Here is a 14835-nt window from a genome sequence, read left to right as displayed (position 1 = left end):
CGGCGGGGCCGCGCGGGGCGGCGGGCCGGGGCGGGGTGGGAGCCGAGCCGGGGTTTCCCGGGCGGGCAGCACGGGCGGGGCGGAGGGAGGAGGGGAAGGAGGGAGGTTCGCCGCGCCCAGGCTGCCGCTGCCCGATGGCTGCGGGGAGCTGAGCGGGCTGAGGAGGAGTCGAGCCCCAGCGACACCCCCCCCCCCCCCCTCCCCCCCCGCCCCCCCCCCCCCCCCCCGTCTCCCCCGCGGATCCCTCCTTCCCGCTCGGCTCTGCCGCCTTCCCCGGGACCCGCCGGGCGCATCGCGGGCGGCTCCCCCGCTCCTCCTCCGCCGCCTCCTCCTCCTCCTCCGCCCCCCTTCCCTCCCCAGGCCGGCGGGACGCGGGCAGGACCGCGGGCGGCGGACGGACCGGCCCGGTTCATGAGCAGCGGCCGGGAGGGCAGGTAACCGTGTGGGGGGGTGCGGGGAGGGGCGGGGGTCCCTCAGAGCGCGTTTCCCGCCCGCCGAGCCCCGGCCGGCCCCACCCCGGGGCCATCTTCCCTCGGCTCCCCCTCAGCCCCGCTCCTTCCCCTCCCCCGCGCTTCCTCCTCCTGCCGCACTTCTCCTTTCCCCTCTCTCCTTTCCTGCCTCGTCCTCCCCTTCCGCCGCCGCACCGGGGGCCCCCCGGGCCGCCGCCTCCTCGTCGCCCCCGTGCTCGGCGACCCCCGGTATGGCGGGGTTGGAAATAGCCCCCCTCCCCCGCGCTTCCCACCTCCTCGGGGCTCCAGCCTCCCCTAAAAAAGAAGTGTGTTTGTAGCTGGAGGAGGAGGGGAAAAAAAGGTGGGGGTGGGACTGATTCCCTCTCGAAGGCTTCCAGGCGAAAAGGGAGGAGACCTCGGATCTTGCGGGGTTCCATTTTTAATTATAATTACGCTGTAGGGGTCTCTGCTAGACGGTTTTGGGGTCTTGTCTTGAGCCGCAAAAGGCGAGTTCCGGAGCGATCCAGCCGGCAGAGGGAATATTTGCAGAAAGATCCAAGGGAAAGGAAAAAAAAAAAAAAAAAGGCAATGGTGTGGCTGCTGTAATGGTGGAAAACTGATTAAGAGGAGCCGGGGGTGAGACAAACAGGGTAAGGCTGCTTGCAGCACCCCGGCCAGCCGAGGGCTCGCAGATGGGGCTCATGCTGGGTGTGCTGGGCGAGGGAGGGGTAGGGAAGGTTTTGTTCTCGTTAGAACCGGAACCGAGGATGGATTCAAACCGCATATTTGTTCCCCCATGTATTACGGTGCTGCATATTTTTGTGTGCCCGTAGCAGCGATAACGAAGATCATGGAGGGTGTTTGCTACAATAGAAAGATGGAGTTTTCTCCTTGGAAATGCTGTTTAAAATATTGCTTCAATTCCGAGCTTTTTATCGAAAGGACTTCAGCATTTTTATTTTTTATTTAATCCATGCAAAGGATATTGAACGTGTAGGGTTTTTAATCCTACAGCTTTGTAGGGAACGAAGATGTGTAAAGCCTTTGCATGTAAATATGAAAGAGATGAGGCGTTTTATTAACAAAAAAACCTTGTCCAGAAGAAAATCAGGATGATGTAGAGGTTGTTGTAAGATGTCAATTTATCATTCCTGAAGATGAACTGAAATTTTAACGAATGTGATATTTCATTATTCTCTAACAAAGTCATGGCTGGGACTCGTTTTAAACCAGGCATCCTTTCTAGGATGTGCCGACTGCCACGTTATTATGTATTGTCTCCACAGGAGGAAATAGGAAAGCACTGTAAATGTGAGGCTTAAGTGATTATTGAAACAGCTTTTGAGAATAGTTGGCTCAACTTGGGGAGGCGATTTAAGACTGAAAAATTAAACGTTTTGCTGCTGTGGGATATCTGCACCTAATCGTGAGACATTTATCCCATATTTTAAGCCGATCTGGACACGAGGATGTGAATCAAGAGAAAATGCTGCCGATGTGTATGTGAAATACGAAGATAATATGTTAATACCTAAATCCGTCCCTAAACGTGCTAGATCAGAGTTTATTCCTCTCCCTTGTGCTTGAGCAGAGGAGAAGGAGAAGGGGTGATAATGGTGTGGTTGTTTTGGTGGCTGCAGATTAGCCAGGGTGTCTGTTTGATTTTCTTTCTGCTGTGAATGAATGGATCTCTCTGTGCCTGGGCCCAGTAGCTGCAACAAGATGGCGTTTGCAGCAAGGCAGCTCTCATTTTTCAACTCCTCCTCACCCCAGCTTTGCCAAACTAGATCTTATTTCGTAATTGTGTTTTAGATTTACTTTCTCATTCTCTTTGCTTTCTTCTTTTCTGGGGTGGGGGTAGGAGGAGCGTTTGGAAGATTGCTGTGAGAAATCTGTGGGTTTTTTTTTTTTTCCTTAATTTTTGTGAGCTTCTCCAGATAGGAACTAGGTGGGAGGAGTAAATAGTTTTATTGAAATTTTCACATAGGCTCTTAACTGAATAAAGGGGTGACACAATTTTCGTTTTTACCTTGCAGTGCCTGCTTAACACCACCAAAATGTCCCTGGCTTTTATTAAGCCTGTTGCTAAAAAGCAGTTTTTAATCGTAGAGCAGTACACAAAGGCTGCTGGGCCGTGGGTTCTGCTGGCCAGGTGAGCTCAGATCAGAGCCTGTGCAGACAGGTGTCTTTGTGTGACACAAGTCTGCTGTCTGCTTCAGAACACTCCCAGTTTGTGGAGGGTTTGAGGCTGCTGCTGACCCAGAATTGCTGCCATCCTCTGGATAACTGTTCATTTAATGGGTGAGAATAAGAAAGGCTGGGGGGGGGTCTTAAAACAGCTCTGAGTAGTCTTGTTTCAAAACAACACTGCAAATTTCTAAAGCTTTTTACGTGTGGTTTTTTAGTATCTTTTGAGAAAAATGGACTTTTGATTTGTAGCTCCTGTGATATTTCACTACAGTGCCAAACACCTTAACTTTGGTAGCCTAAATAAAATAGCTTGGTTAATATTTGATATACTGGACTCAGGCTTAAAACAATACACTTCCCAGCAAGAAAAATAAGAAATGCTTGTTATGTCTCCTGTATTCAAGTGACCTCCAAACCTTTGATATTATCAAACATTTTACTACTGTTTATCTATTACTTAATGTATAATCAGTTGTTTGTTAGTTTATTGTAGTAACCCAGCTGTAGCTCATGCAGAAGGAAGCTGGGAGCAGCAGAGCTGATTTTCAGTTGAGGCTTGCAGTGCTGGTGTTATTCTTAATTTAAAAAAAAAAAGCTGAAATTAGCTGAGTGCATTTTATTCCTCTGAGAACATTTTTTAAAAATTAAGAATACTGTCCAATAAACTGTTTAGTTCCACTGATGTTAATATCCTGCTAAACCTTAAATTACTTGTGCAATTTTTTTGTTTCTACTACTTTGGCCCTTTAGTACAGGATCAGAAAGGAACAGAGTGAAGTGAGATTCTGTTTTGGGTGAGATAAATTACATTTATCCTTGTTGAGTCCTTGCATATGCTAAGTCAGTACGTAGCAGGCATCCTAGCATGAAATCTTTGGCAACATGGTAAATTAAAATTCCACAGGAAATCGTAGCAGAACAGTTTTTTTAAATCACCTCCATGTCTCATGGAAATGTGGAGATGCTGTATTTGGACTTAATGAGGATTCTTGTGTAAGTAATCAATGAAGTTCTGTGTAATCAGGGAGTGGATAGAATTTTATGTAGCATTATTCTTAATATCATCCCAGAAAAAACCTTCCACAGCTATTAAAAATTTTAAAGCTTGAACCATTAAACGACTTTACTTAGAATAAGAAAACCCTTCAACTAATGCAATTCCAAGGCCCTTTAATTATAGTAGGAATAGATTTTGTGTTTGTAGGATGCCTTTTCCTGAAGTGAAGCAAGATGTTGGCTGCACTGTGTAACTTCCTGGAGCTTCGATTTGGTCATGTGGAAAACAACTAAACTGCTTCTTCTTAAATAGTAACTTAGTTATGATTTCTCAATCCCTGTGAAACCAGATGCCAATTCATCTGAAACTTTTGTTGTTTTTGTAGATTCCTACCAGGCCTGGAGCTGTGGTTGGGGATGTTAAGCAAGTGTTTGGTTCAGCTGGTTTTGTAGTTACTGCAATAAAAAATGGGAGTTGTTTGAGCTCTGTGAAACCAGCAGTAGATTTGTCTCCTCCACGCCGGGCTCAGCTCGTGTTCTAGGCACTGAATTGGATTAAATTCTTACTGTCCATGGATTTTGGCTCTCAGCATTAGTGGATTGGTAATTGATATTCTCAATTTTCATATCCACTTTGAGCCATATGGCACACCGTATTGTCTCAGCAATTGCATTTAGCGCTGCTTTGTGATGAGCAAGTTGAGATGGGAAATTGAGCATTCCAGTTGTTGAATTACCCGTAGGTGAGTTGTCCTTGGAGTCTCTAATGCCTGTGGTCATGGCAGAATTTTACATGGGGTCTTTTTTTATACAAAATATTACTGGTTATGTGGCAAAAAAAAAAAAAAAAGATAACCTTGAAAGCAGCTTGCTTGCATTAATGAAATGTTTCTTAAGCATGTGACTGAAGATAAAGTGGACATTTTTTGAAGGGAGTCTCTTGGTTGCTTCAAGTGCAGACTGAAAATGAAAAGAATACATGCTCCATTCAAAATGTTTTTTTTTCTCCCCACTGATAAAGTTGGAACTAGCATTAGCCAAGGTCATGATAAAAAACAAAAATACCCCCAAGCCCCTATGTTTCTATTTAACATAGTGTCTCAATTTATTATTTCTTCCCAGGGTGTCCAGTGTGCTGGGGATTTTGTGAGTGTGGATTTGTTTTTCACCAAACAGAAATATATGCAGAATCCATAGATACTTGAGCCAACTGGTAGTTGAGCAGAACATTAAGAGGTTTTTAAAAGCTTTGAGCTGGCTATGAGCAGTACCTTTACTTGAGATGCCAAAATAATCAACGTGAATTACTGTGGAAAGCTTCCTAGTACAAAAATATGGACAGATTTTTAGGCAGAATACTGCATTTTTTTTTAAATAGCAGAGCATTTCTGAGTCGAGAGAAAGGAGATGGTTAGCCTTGGAATAGAAATACACACTTAAAAATAATTTTGTGAAGATAAAAATCAGATCTTCTTGGCCTCTTCTTTTAACAGCTGACCTTCTAAAATGATTTCTTTGCAATTAATGTCTCGTAAGAGTACTCATTTGTATTAACTACAAATGAATTAATGCATGAATGTATTAATACTTGTCCACTGCCTTCATTGGAGAGATGTGGAATATGTTAGCATTTGTTAGTCTCATGAAATATAATGGGATATTTCTGGCTGTCTGGAGGGTTTGAGTGTACTGGTTTCAGGGGGTGATGTTTCCCTTGCCCGGTGTATTCTTAGAAATACAGGAATTTTCTGTCTTGAACCCAGCCAGGGAGTACTGACAATATTCATGGTGCCATCTGGAAGCAGCCAAGATGTGGTGTCTCTTGCTATCTATATCTTACTCTCAGTTTTACTGGGGGTGCTGGAATTAGATGCCTACATGGGAAATTTTTTTTTATGTGTTAGCCAAAAAAATACTTTTTTGGGGGATGTTATGGAAGTGTAATTTGTAAGGAGCCATGGAAATAATAACTTGTAAATTCTGTGCTGGATTTTTAGTGGCAGAAAATAGGGATGCATCCAGATGTCCCACATTGACCTGGTTGTTGGTGTTTGGGGGTGGGCACAGCAACAAGGGCTCCAGACAGCAGTGAAAAAGCAAATGGTGAGATATGGCTGGATTTAAGGTTGTTAAAATCCAATAAAGTAACTCCAGCAGGTTTAAAATTGGAATCCTTTGGAAGGTGTTGCAGACATTTTGAAAACCTGGATTTATGAATATATTCTCTTTATCAGATTTTCTGTGGTAATGAAGAATTGTTGAAAACAAGGTAATTTTATCATGAAGACCTACAATTATTTCTGCATTTGATGGAACTGAAGGGTTAAAATTTGATCTTCCTGTGCTGTGTCTGCTTTGGAATCCTCATACTGGATAAGTGAAAATGAGGCTGAGGAGCTGAGGAAGGTGATCTGAGGGAGCTTAAAGGAGACAAGGTAGCTCTGTCATTGAAGGGGTGAAGAGGGGGTGAATCTTAGAGGTGTTTCCATAGATCACATTTAGAACTTGATGAGGGAAAAATTAGTAGCATATAACACAGTGAAGGCAAAGAGGCTGATTAAAAACCTAGTTGCCATTTTAATGGGAAATGTAATTCATTTCTGTAAGCAGTTTGCCTGAAACTGCTTCATTAAAAATGAGTATATTAATTTGAGGAGGTAGAATATCAGCTTGTCAAATCACTGCAATTTCTAAAGGTCCTCTGTTTAGAAGGGAAATACATTCTAGATGTTATAAGGATTAATTGAATTGTGTAAACTTAAATATTTTTGTGTGTTCCTACCTTGATCTGAAGAAGGTTTGCCTACAATTTCATGCCAGTTATGTTTATAATTTTTTTTAGATGAGAATATTTTTGATGTCTTCTTGAAAACTGCAGTAATGCCTGCCAGCACTCCCCAAAAAAAGAAAATATTAATTATCTGTAATTAGATAGATTAGATAATTTTTTGTAGCTTTATGTAACATGGTCTTATATTCAAAGCTATGTATAGATTTTTGTCACTATTTTAAGCTTGTTCTTTTTTTTCCCCCAGCAAAGGGATTAAAAAAAACCTAAAACCAAAATACTTCTCTCTGGAAACTCAGAGTATCCAAACTCCTGCATGCTGTGTATGAAAGTAGGTTTAGGGAATATTTTATCAGTTCAGATATCAGTGCTGATTTGGCTCATCCTCATGACAAAATCCAGCTGGTTTGGGGATGAGGGAATAAAGGAGAAATTTCAAGGCTTTCAGTGTGACTTTGAGACAGGCAGCAGTGGGTGTTGGCCTTCCCTGACAGGAAAGGATGCTTGTCTTTGTTACAGTAACCTCCATTACAGCCGATGCCAGTTATTTTCTTTCTTAAAGAAAAAGAGTTTCTGCTGAACTGTTCCAGGTGAGCTGTTCATTCTCACTTTCCTGACTGCATTTCTGGCTTTTTTGCCTGGCTTGGGTTGGGTGCAAGGAACCATCTTAAAAGTCTTCTCAGGCACGTGTGCTTTGTGTTTATCCTGCCATTTCAGGATTTACTAAAATCTGTCAATAAATAGAGGTTATCTAAAATTACTCGCAAAACCATGAAGTTATTTGACAAGCTGAGTGGGTTTTGTTTTATTTTTGTGAAACATTAAAATTTCCAACACTGATCTGACAGAAAAATCTTTAATTGTGGGCCTCAGAATTGGAGTTGGACTTGCATGGCTACAGAGATACACAAGCCCAGTATTAATGGGGTTTTCCTTACTGCGAGGACTTTCTCACTGGCACATCTGTGCTAACATGGGATGTTTTCCCAGATTGCTTTTCCTGAGGGTGGCTGGGCAGGATGTTGAGCTTCCAGATGTTGTTGGAGATCACATGTCCTGTCCAGATGTGCCTTGCAAGCTTGGGGTGTTGCTGCCCTTCTGTAGTCTGTGGGAAACGTGGCTTTCTTCTGCAAGTGGAGAAATTAAATCTCTTCAATCACACAAAACACTTTGTATTCAGCCCAACTGTTGGTTGTGTTTATCCTGCCATTTCAGGATTTACTAAAATCTGTCAATAAATAGAGGTTATCTAAAATTACTCGCAAAACCATGAAGTTATTTGACAAGCTGAGTGGGTTTTGTTTTATTTTTGTGAAACATTAAAATTTCCAACACTGATCTGACAGAAAAATCTTTAATTGTGGGCCTCAGAATTGGAGTTGGACTTGCATGGCTACAGAGATACACAAGCCCAGTATTAATGGGGTTTTCCTTACTGCGAGGACTTTCTCACTGGCACATCTGTGCTAACATGGAATGTTTTCCCAGATTGCTTTTCCTGAGGGTGGCTGGGCAGGATGTTGAGCTTCCAGATGTTGTTGGAGATCACATGTCCTGTCCAGATGTGCCTTGCAAGCTTGGGGTGTTGCTGCCCTTCTGTAGTCTGTGGGAAACGTGGCTTTCTTCTGCAACTGGAGAAATTAAATCTCTTCAATCACACAAAACACTTTGTATTTATTAATGAGTTTTGTAGGTATTTGAGAGATTTACCAAAACAAATGAGGGATAGGAGGTGGCTCAAAGCTCCAAGGTTAAGACCATACAGAAGATGGTAGAAATGTGCCTTTTTTGTTGATGCATAGATATTAAAAGTCAGTGCTTGGTTATCTTCAGTAGTAAAATTTGTAAGGTCAGGCTGAAATGTTCACTCTGTCAACAGCACCGAGCACAAGTCCCTGAACTTCTTAGTTTGAAATATGTGCAATACTGATATTTTCTAGTAGGATCTTCATGGTGAAACCCAGTGCAGAAAGTCTGGTTTAGTCATATGTGTGAAGCTCTGTCGTGTTTAACTTTATTTAAATGATATTGGAGCTGATACGTGTTGGTTAACACCAAGTGATTTGAGGTATGTGTTGAACATAGCAATGCTTGAATCTCAAAAGTAAACTTGGGTTTCAATATCTAAAATCTAAAAAAATGGTTAAAACTGCATAATACAAAACTTACTACATTTTGTTTCCAGTAAATGACACAACAGAGCAGGCCTACGCCTGCCTCAAGATGCTGAGAAGAAATCTGTTCATGGTCCTCTTGCATTTTATCATTTTGCTTCCCAAAACTCTGGGGGGTTTTGTTGTTTCTCACATAGCCTAACAAACGTGTTGGGAGGTTGGTGTGGTAATTTTCTCTTTTTGTCTAGAAGAAGAAAGTAGATGTGATAGTCTGCTGAAATCTTTGGTGCTTGAAAGGAGCTGATCCTGTACTAATGGAGGAGCTGTCTTTGTTGGAACATATGTTTGATATTCCTGTTGCACGTTCCCTGTGAAGTGCAGGGCTCTGGAGATAGGCTGCTGGCTGTGTAACAAAGGTGGTGTCTGTACAAAGATCAGGAGCTGGCTGCTTGATGCTCGTGGCAGTTTAATTGTGCTGCAGGTTACCAAGTCCTGCATTTCACTGCAGCTGTCAGATTTTATCTGGCCACTGCCTGAAGACTCACTGTGCAAGTTCCTTGCTGAAAATGCTGGGTAGTACTCACGGAAAACAGGACTGAACAGGAAACATTTATTAATGAATTTAAATCTTGACAAAGTAGCGGGGTCTTCAGAAGGTGCCTGAGGTGTTATGGAAGTGGATTTTTGTATGTGGAAACTCAAATATCTTAGACATTTTGGACGGTGAGGTCAAATTGGTTGGTTTGACTTAAATTCTTCCTTTCTTCTTCTAACCATGGGCAGCAGATGAAGTTTCAGGAAGTACTGAAGTTCAGCATTTCAGGAAGTGCTGTGGTTTATCCTGCTGAGTGGATCTCTGCTCTGGGGTGGGGAGCTTGTGCAGAACATGGTTTATCCTGAGTGGATCTCTGCTCTGGGGTGGGGAGCTTGTGCAGAACATGGTTTATCCTGAGTGGATCTCTGCTCTGGGGTGGGGAGCTTGTGCAGAACATGGTTTATCCTGCTGAGTGGATCTCTGCTCTGGGGTGGGGAGCTTGTGCAGAACATGGTTTATCCTGAGTGGATCTCTGCTCTGGGGTGGGGAGCTTGTGCAGATCCTGCTCAGGGCACAGCAGTTTCAGATGGGAGCACTCAGCAGCTCCAGACAAGCAGCCAGTGCCCATCCAGAGGGGCTGGGCTGAGGCTCCAGGGTCAGGCAGGACCTCGGCAGCTCCAGGGCTCAACCAGCCTACCTGGCTGCTGGTTTGGCACCACTTTGAAGGTATTTTTTTTCCATGGAATAGGTGGGATTGTGTTCTGGTGTTTTCAGTTTTGTTTTTCTCAGTTAATTCCCTGGTGTTATTTAATTTTTTTTTTTTCTATTTCTCATGTTTTCCTCTATATTTTGATCACCTAACAAGATAGATAGTGTCTCCAGGAATGCAACTGGTACTTAAAGATTAACAGCAGAAGTTTTCAGAGAGTTAATGCAGATCCCTTGGAAGAGGAATGTCCAAGGGTGAAAGCCAGTATTTCCTGCTGTACCTTTGTGCTTTCTGCTGTGATACTGGCCCTGGGCTGTGCTCTCCTATCAGCACTGAGCATTGTTGCCTTGTGTGTTCCCAAACTCCACTTCTCAGTCTAATGGATTCAAGGTCTCCTGTGTTACTTGGCTTTTCAGGCTCAGCCTTGCTTTTCTTGTTCTTGTGTGCCTTATTTTGTACAAACAGTACGTATCAAAATACAGCAATTGGGAGAAATCAATGAGCTGCTCAGGGCATAAATCATTGCTCTCTAATGGAGCTGCTTGCACATTGATTAAAGATGGGGCATGATGATTTTGGGGCTAGAGAATAAAGTATTGCTCAGTCTGTTTTGGGGAAAAAAAATTTGAGAAATGTAATATTTTAATCTGCTGAATATCTTTTTTCTGCTATATGCATATAATATATTTTGTTGATTTTTAAGGTCCACTGAAATGCTTCTTATCTTCAGACTGGTGCTGGAAAGCAGCTGGTTTTCATGGTATAGCTAAACCTATTCTAACAGTGCTCTGTTCATCTCTTACTGAAGATCACTGTGCTGTTTGAACACTAAATTCTTATTTCAGTGAATTGAATGTATTCTGTTTTTTAGCTGGGGCTTGGATAAAGATCTTTTACATGGTTGTAAAGAATGAATATTTTGCTTTTAGCTGATCTCTGAGGCTTTGTACAGTCTGTGTAGCAGAGGCACAAAGGAGCAGATGGTTTGTTCCAATGTCTTAACTCCCCTATTTTTGTTGGGGCAGATGTGACAGCAGCTGTGGTGAGAAGGTGGTTATCAACTCACGTCCAGCCTGCCTCCAAGATGGGCTTACTTTTGGATTTTTCTTCTTCTTATTTTTACTTCATAAAAGCTTAATACAGTGAAAGCTTGCTTGCTTTCTCTGAGAGGTTCTAAGGCAGAGCAGGAAGAAGCAGCCCTGGTTTCTGAAGTGCTCTCTCAGGATTTGATGCTGACAGCAAAAGGCATTTAGGGTGCAGCTCTTGATCCGTGTGGAGAAGCACAATTGAGGTTTGGTAGGAGATGGACTGGCTTGCTGCTCCTGGAAACACAATGTGTTTCTCATTAGTGTTTCTCATTAGTGTTCTGAGGGCCTTGGTGCAGTGGGACATGGCAGCATGTGGGCTGCTCAGCCTTGCCTGGTGCTCAGAGCAGGGAAATGCTTTTCAGAAGCAAAGTTGGCCATCAAAGATCCCTTTAGATCTGTAAATGTCTCCCTTAGATCAGGAGTAGAGATATGTCAGTTTGATTGGCTCTCCATCCTTGTTTTTTAATGGATTTACTTTTAAGGATGTAAAAAGGAGGGTAGCTAAGTGTAGCTTTCTGCAAGTTGGTTGTATTTTTTAAAAGGGTGTAGACAGGAAGCAGTTGATTCTCAGTTGACTCTTTATTAGCTGGCATATGTAGAACAAAATGGATGATTCAGCTCCTGTTGATACAATAGCAGAACAAAAATGTATGGAAATACAAAATACAGTAATGGGGATTTCTGCTGATTTCCTGTGCTTTTACAGGCATAGAGTCTTACTGATTTATTTTTTGTGTTAGCGTTTCTCATTTCTATTCCACAGTATTTGTTTCTGGGGTTTTTTTTGTGTTGTAAATAAGTGATCACATAACCCATTTCCTTCTCTAATGTAATAAATATTGTAGTGAAGATCTTAATGTACCTGCTGATGTCACTGTGGTGGCAATATCTGAACCAGCACACGATTTTTAACAAGGTGAAGATCATTCCAAGACAGATGTGTTGGCAAGCAGAGCTGAGAGAAATCCCATCCAGGCTTTTGGAACCCACTTGTTCCCTTACACTTTAATCCCTGACAGGGCAGCTGATCCACTTGATGGATTTCATTGTAATCTTCAGGATTTTGGTAACAGGAGGTGCCTCTGCCAGGTTTTGCATCTCCCCATTCATTTCTTTGCCTGGGAATTCAGTGCACTGTGATCCAGACACACGCTGGGCTCTCCTCAGCACCTACTGGGAAATATTTGGGGAGAGCTTGAGCAGAACATCATCCTGCTAGAGAAATCCATCAGTCTGTGAGGGCTTCTGAGCATTTCTAAATCACAGAAAATGAACTGAAGACTACTTGAAAATTGCCTTACCCAGAAGTGACTTTTGAAAGACAATATTTGGATACTTAATGGGAATTCTCAAGAATTACATTTCTTAATAGGATTGCAATTTACTATAAGCATGTTCTTAAAGTGTGGATTAAAAACTTGGTTTGATACCTGAATAAACATGGTTTTAATGTTGACTTCCATTAAAAAGAAACAAGTATATGAATTCAGGCATGTAAATTGTTTTCATTTGCTGTGTAATGGTTCTGTCACCCTGGGACACTGAGAACTTCTCCTCCAGCTGTGTGCTTCCATTTCTGGCTTCTAGGAGAAAATGTTCTTTGTATAGCTTGGATTGTGACCTCCCCAAACCTATAGATTCAGCTGACAGACATGAGAGATCACACATTATATCAAAAGATAATACCCTGCTAGCGTGGCATTGCTTGGTAATATCCCAGGAATATTGCAGCCTTGCTTCAGTTATTAATTATTAAAGCAGGACTGCAATATTGCTGTGGTGTGTGTGCTCTGCCCTGCTTAGGCAAACACACATTCTGGTGGCTTTGCAAATGAAAGGAGAATAGCAGTAAAAAGTGGAGCTTCATGCTGAAAGAGTTGAAGGAAGCAGTGAAAAATGACAGTTGAAGTAAGAAACTGTTCAGTTACTGTAAGGCTCTGCAGATAGAAGCATCTAGTAATAAATGCTTAGTCATTTCTCTGTTGGTTAATTAATAGTAAAATATTCTCCCTCAGTGCTGCGTGTGTTTTGTTTGTCAGTCTGAAGGGAGATGTCTTGTAGTGTGTGACAGCAAAATTGCTTGGGTTTGGTGAAGGGGATACTTTAGGAAGTGACAATTTTCAGTGACATTTTTGATAAATGTAGCTAGAAATTGATGCATAAGCAGATTCTAAGTTTTTACTCTGGTTTTGGGGTTTTTACATTCTTTTTAAATGGTAAAATCAGGAAAGAAACTGTAAAGCCACCACTGACTAGTCAGATAAAATTGATGAGGTTATCTATAAATGTGTTGCTCTTCAGAAGGACTAACTGCATAGGGATAAATTAGAATAAAATCTAGAATATTGGCTTATTGTGATTTAATAAATACAACTTTGTTGAGAACTTACACTAAATACCAGCAATTTTTGTTCTTAAAATAAACTAACTGTCAGTGCCTGTTTCTTATCAGGAAGTGTAAAAATGCTCTTAAATGGGAATTTCTTTGAGAGGAAGACAGAAAAGATGTAGTTAGGAAATGTTTGGGCTTGGGTCACTGAAGTACCAAGAGTTATTAATAGTCATGAACTACTTCAAAGATCTCTTAAGACCCTTCTTTTTAAAAAGTGTTATTTTAAGCATTTGGCTTTAGGCATTTGTTAAACTTGTAATATCAGTTCTTTTAGTTTTTTACAGAAATTCTCTGCTGTACCTAGAATATTAAATTATTTTTTTTTATAATGCACATGGCTTCCAGATGCATTTAGAAAGGATTAATGAAGTGACCTGTTAGAGTCCAGATTTTTATGCTTAAATATTACATCAGTACGATTCTTTTTTTAAATGTAGGTCATGGGATTAGCATCAGGAAATGTGAATTTTGGCAACGTGGGATTGTGTCTGCCATGAGGCCAGCTGGAGTTTGTGCAGCAGTGGTGGCAGGAGGACACACAGAGCACTTCACATCAGAGCTGTTCACTGCAGTCATGTGTCCTGCCATCATCTTAGCATTGTTGTCTGCTTGGCTGGCTGCTATTTTGAGAAAGTGGTAAACTATCCAAAAGGTTGATTTTCAAGTGCTTGTTAGCCAGGGGGAGGGAGGAGTCCTTGGAAAATCGAGGCGTGCAAGCAGGAGCTGGTGGATTATGCATGATTGGCATTTTGGTGCCTTTCAGTAGGTGTTGTGTTGTGTTGCTGTGTGGTAACAACCTCTGGCATATTGGGGGATTTGAGCACTGAAGTTTAACTTTTATGGTGAATTATTCATATTCTGTAGCAGTTTTGGAGGAGACAAAAATGCACTTTTCCTCTGAGAGAGTGGTTCCAATTTGAGACTTTGAATGTGAAAGGGCTTTGCTGAATTTGGGTTTTGCAAGGTCTTACAAGGTTTCCAGATTTGTTAATATTTTGTTTCTTCCCTTAATTTTCTGAAATAAAAACTTAATTTTTTTCTCCCTTTTTTTTTTTTCTGAATAACAGCAGCTATTTATGGTGGATGGGTTTGTTCTGGCTTTTTTGTTATTTTTGTGGGGGTTTGGATTCTGAAGTGCCAAATTGAGGCAGTGAGGCACTTGTGAATTGCCTCAGTGCCTCACTGAAGGCAGTTTGGTGGGTTGGAGGCTGATCCATGTGGGTCTGTTCTGCCTGGTTTTTCCTGTTGTGTGTGATGTTGTGTGTGAATGAGGTTACAGGGTGAAGGAATGTGGCCAGAACTTTGCCAGGACCCTAGAACTGACCTTTATTCTTCAGCCAACAATTTTCCTGTGTTCTGTGCAGCAAGGAATTTTTTTTTTTTTTTATTCCTAATGTGATCTTAGATCCATCGAGCTGAGTAAAAAAAGTGCACAATTTCTTCAAGAGGAAAGCATTTCTGGAGTTCTACTTGAAACAAAACACAAAAGCTCTGAAACTCTCAGCACCAGTGACTCTAGAAATGGAGCCTGTCACTCCATATTGAGCTATAGGTAATAGTGAAGCCCTGATGAA

At 41.9% G+C, this 14835-nt stretch overlaps 1 protein-coding gene across 7 annotated transcripts in view; it reads left to right on the top strand.

Moving 5' to 3' along the window:
• Window positions 1–219: 219 nt before the first annotated feature.
• Window positions 220–14835, top strand: part of GNB1 (G protein subunit beta 1) — a 36635-nt gene continuing 22019 nt past the window's right edge. For 4 of the 7 annotated variants that reach the window (XM_039727815.1, XM_039727813.1, XM_039727810.1 and 1 more), the window contains exon 1: window positions 221–434. The gene's annotated coding sequence lies outside the window, so the exon portion shown is untranslated. Of the gene's footprint in view, window positions 435–995; window positions 1100–14835 lie in introns of those variants that run through there. The other 3 variants (XM_039727817.1, XM_039727816.1, XM_039727811.1) reach the window with 2 other exon arrangements.

Source organism: Passer montanus, unplaced genomic scaffold, assembly GCF_014805655.1.
Source record: "Passer montanus isolate IOZ18808 unplaced genomic scaffold, ASM1480565v1 scaffold62, whole genome shotgun sequence".
NCBI lineage: Eukaryota > Metazoa > Chordata > Aves > Passeriformes > Passeridae > Passer > Passer montanus.
The sequence above is the reverse complement of the archived record's forward strand: the minus strand, read 5'-3'. Positions and strand labels throughout refer to the sequence as shown.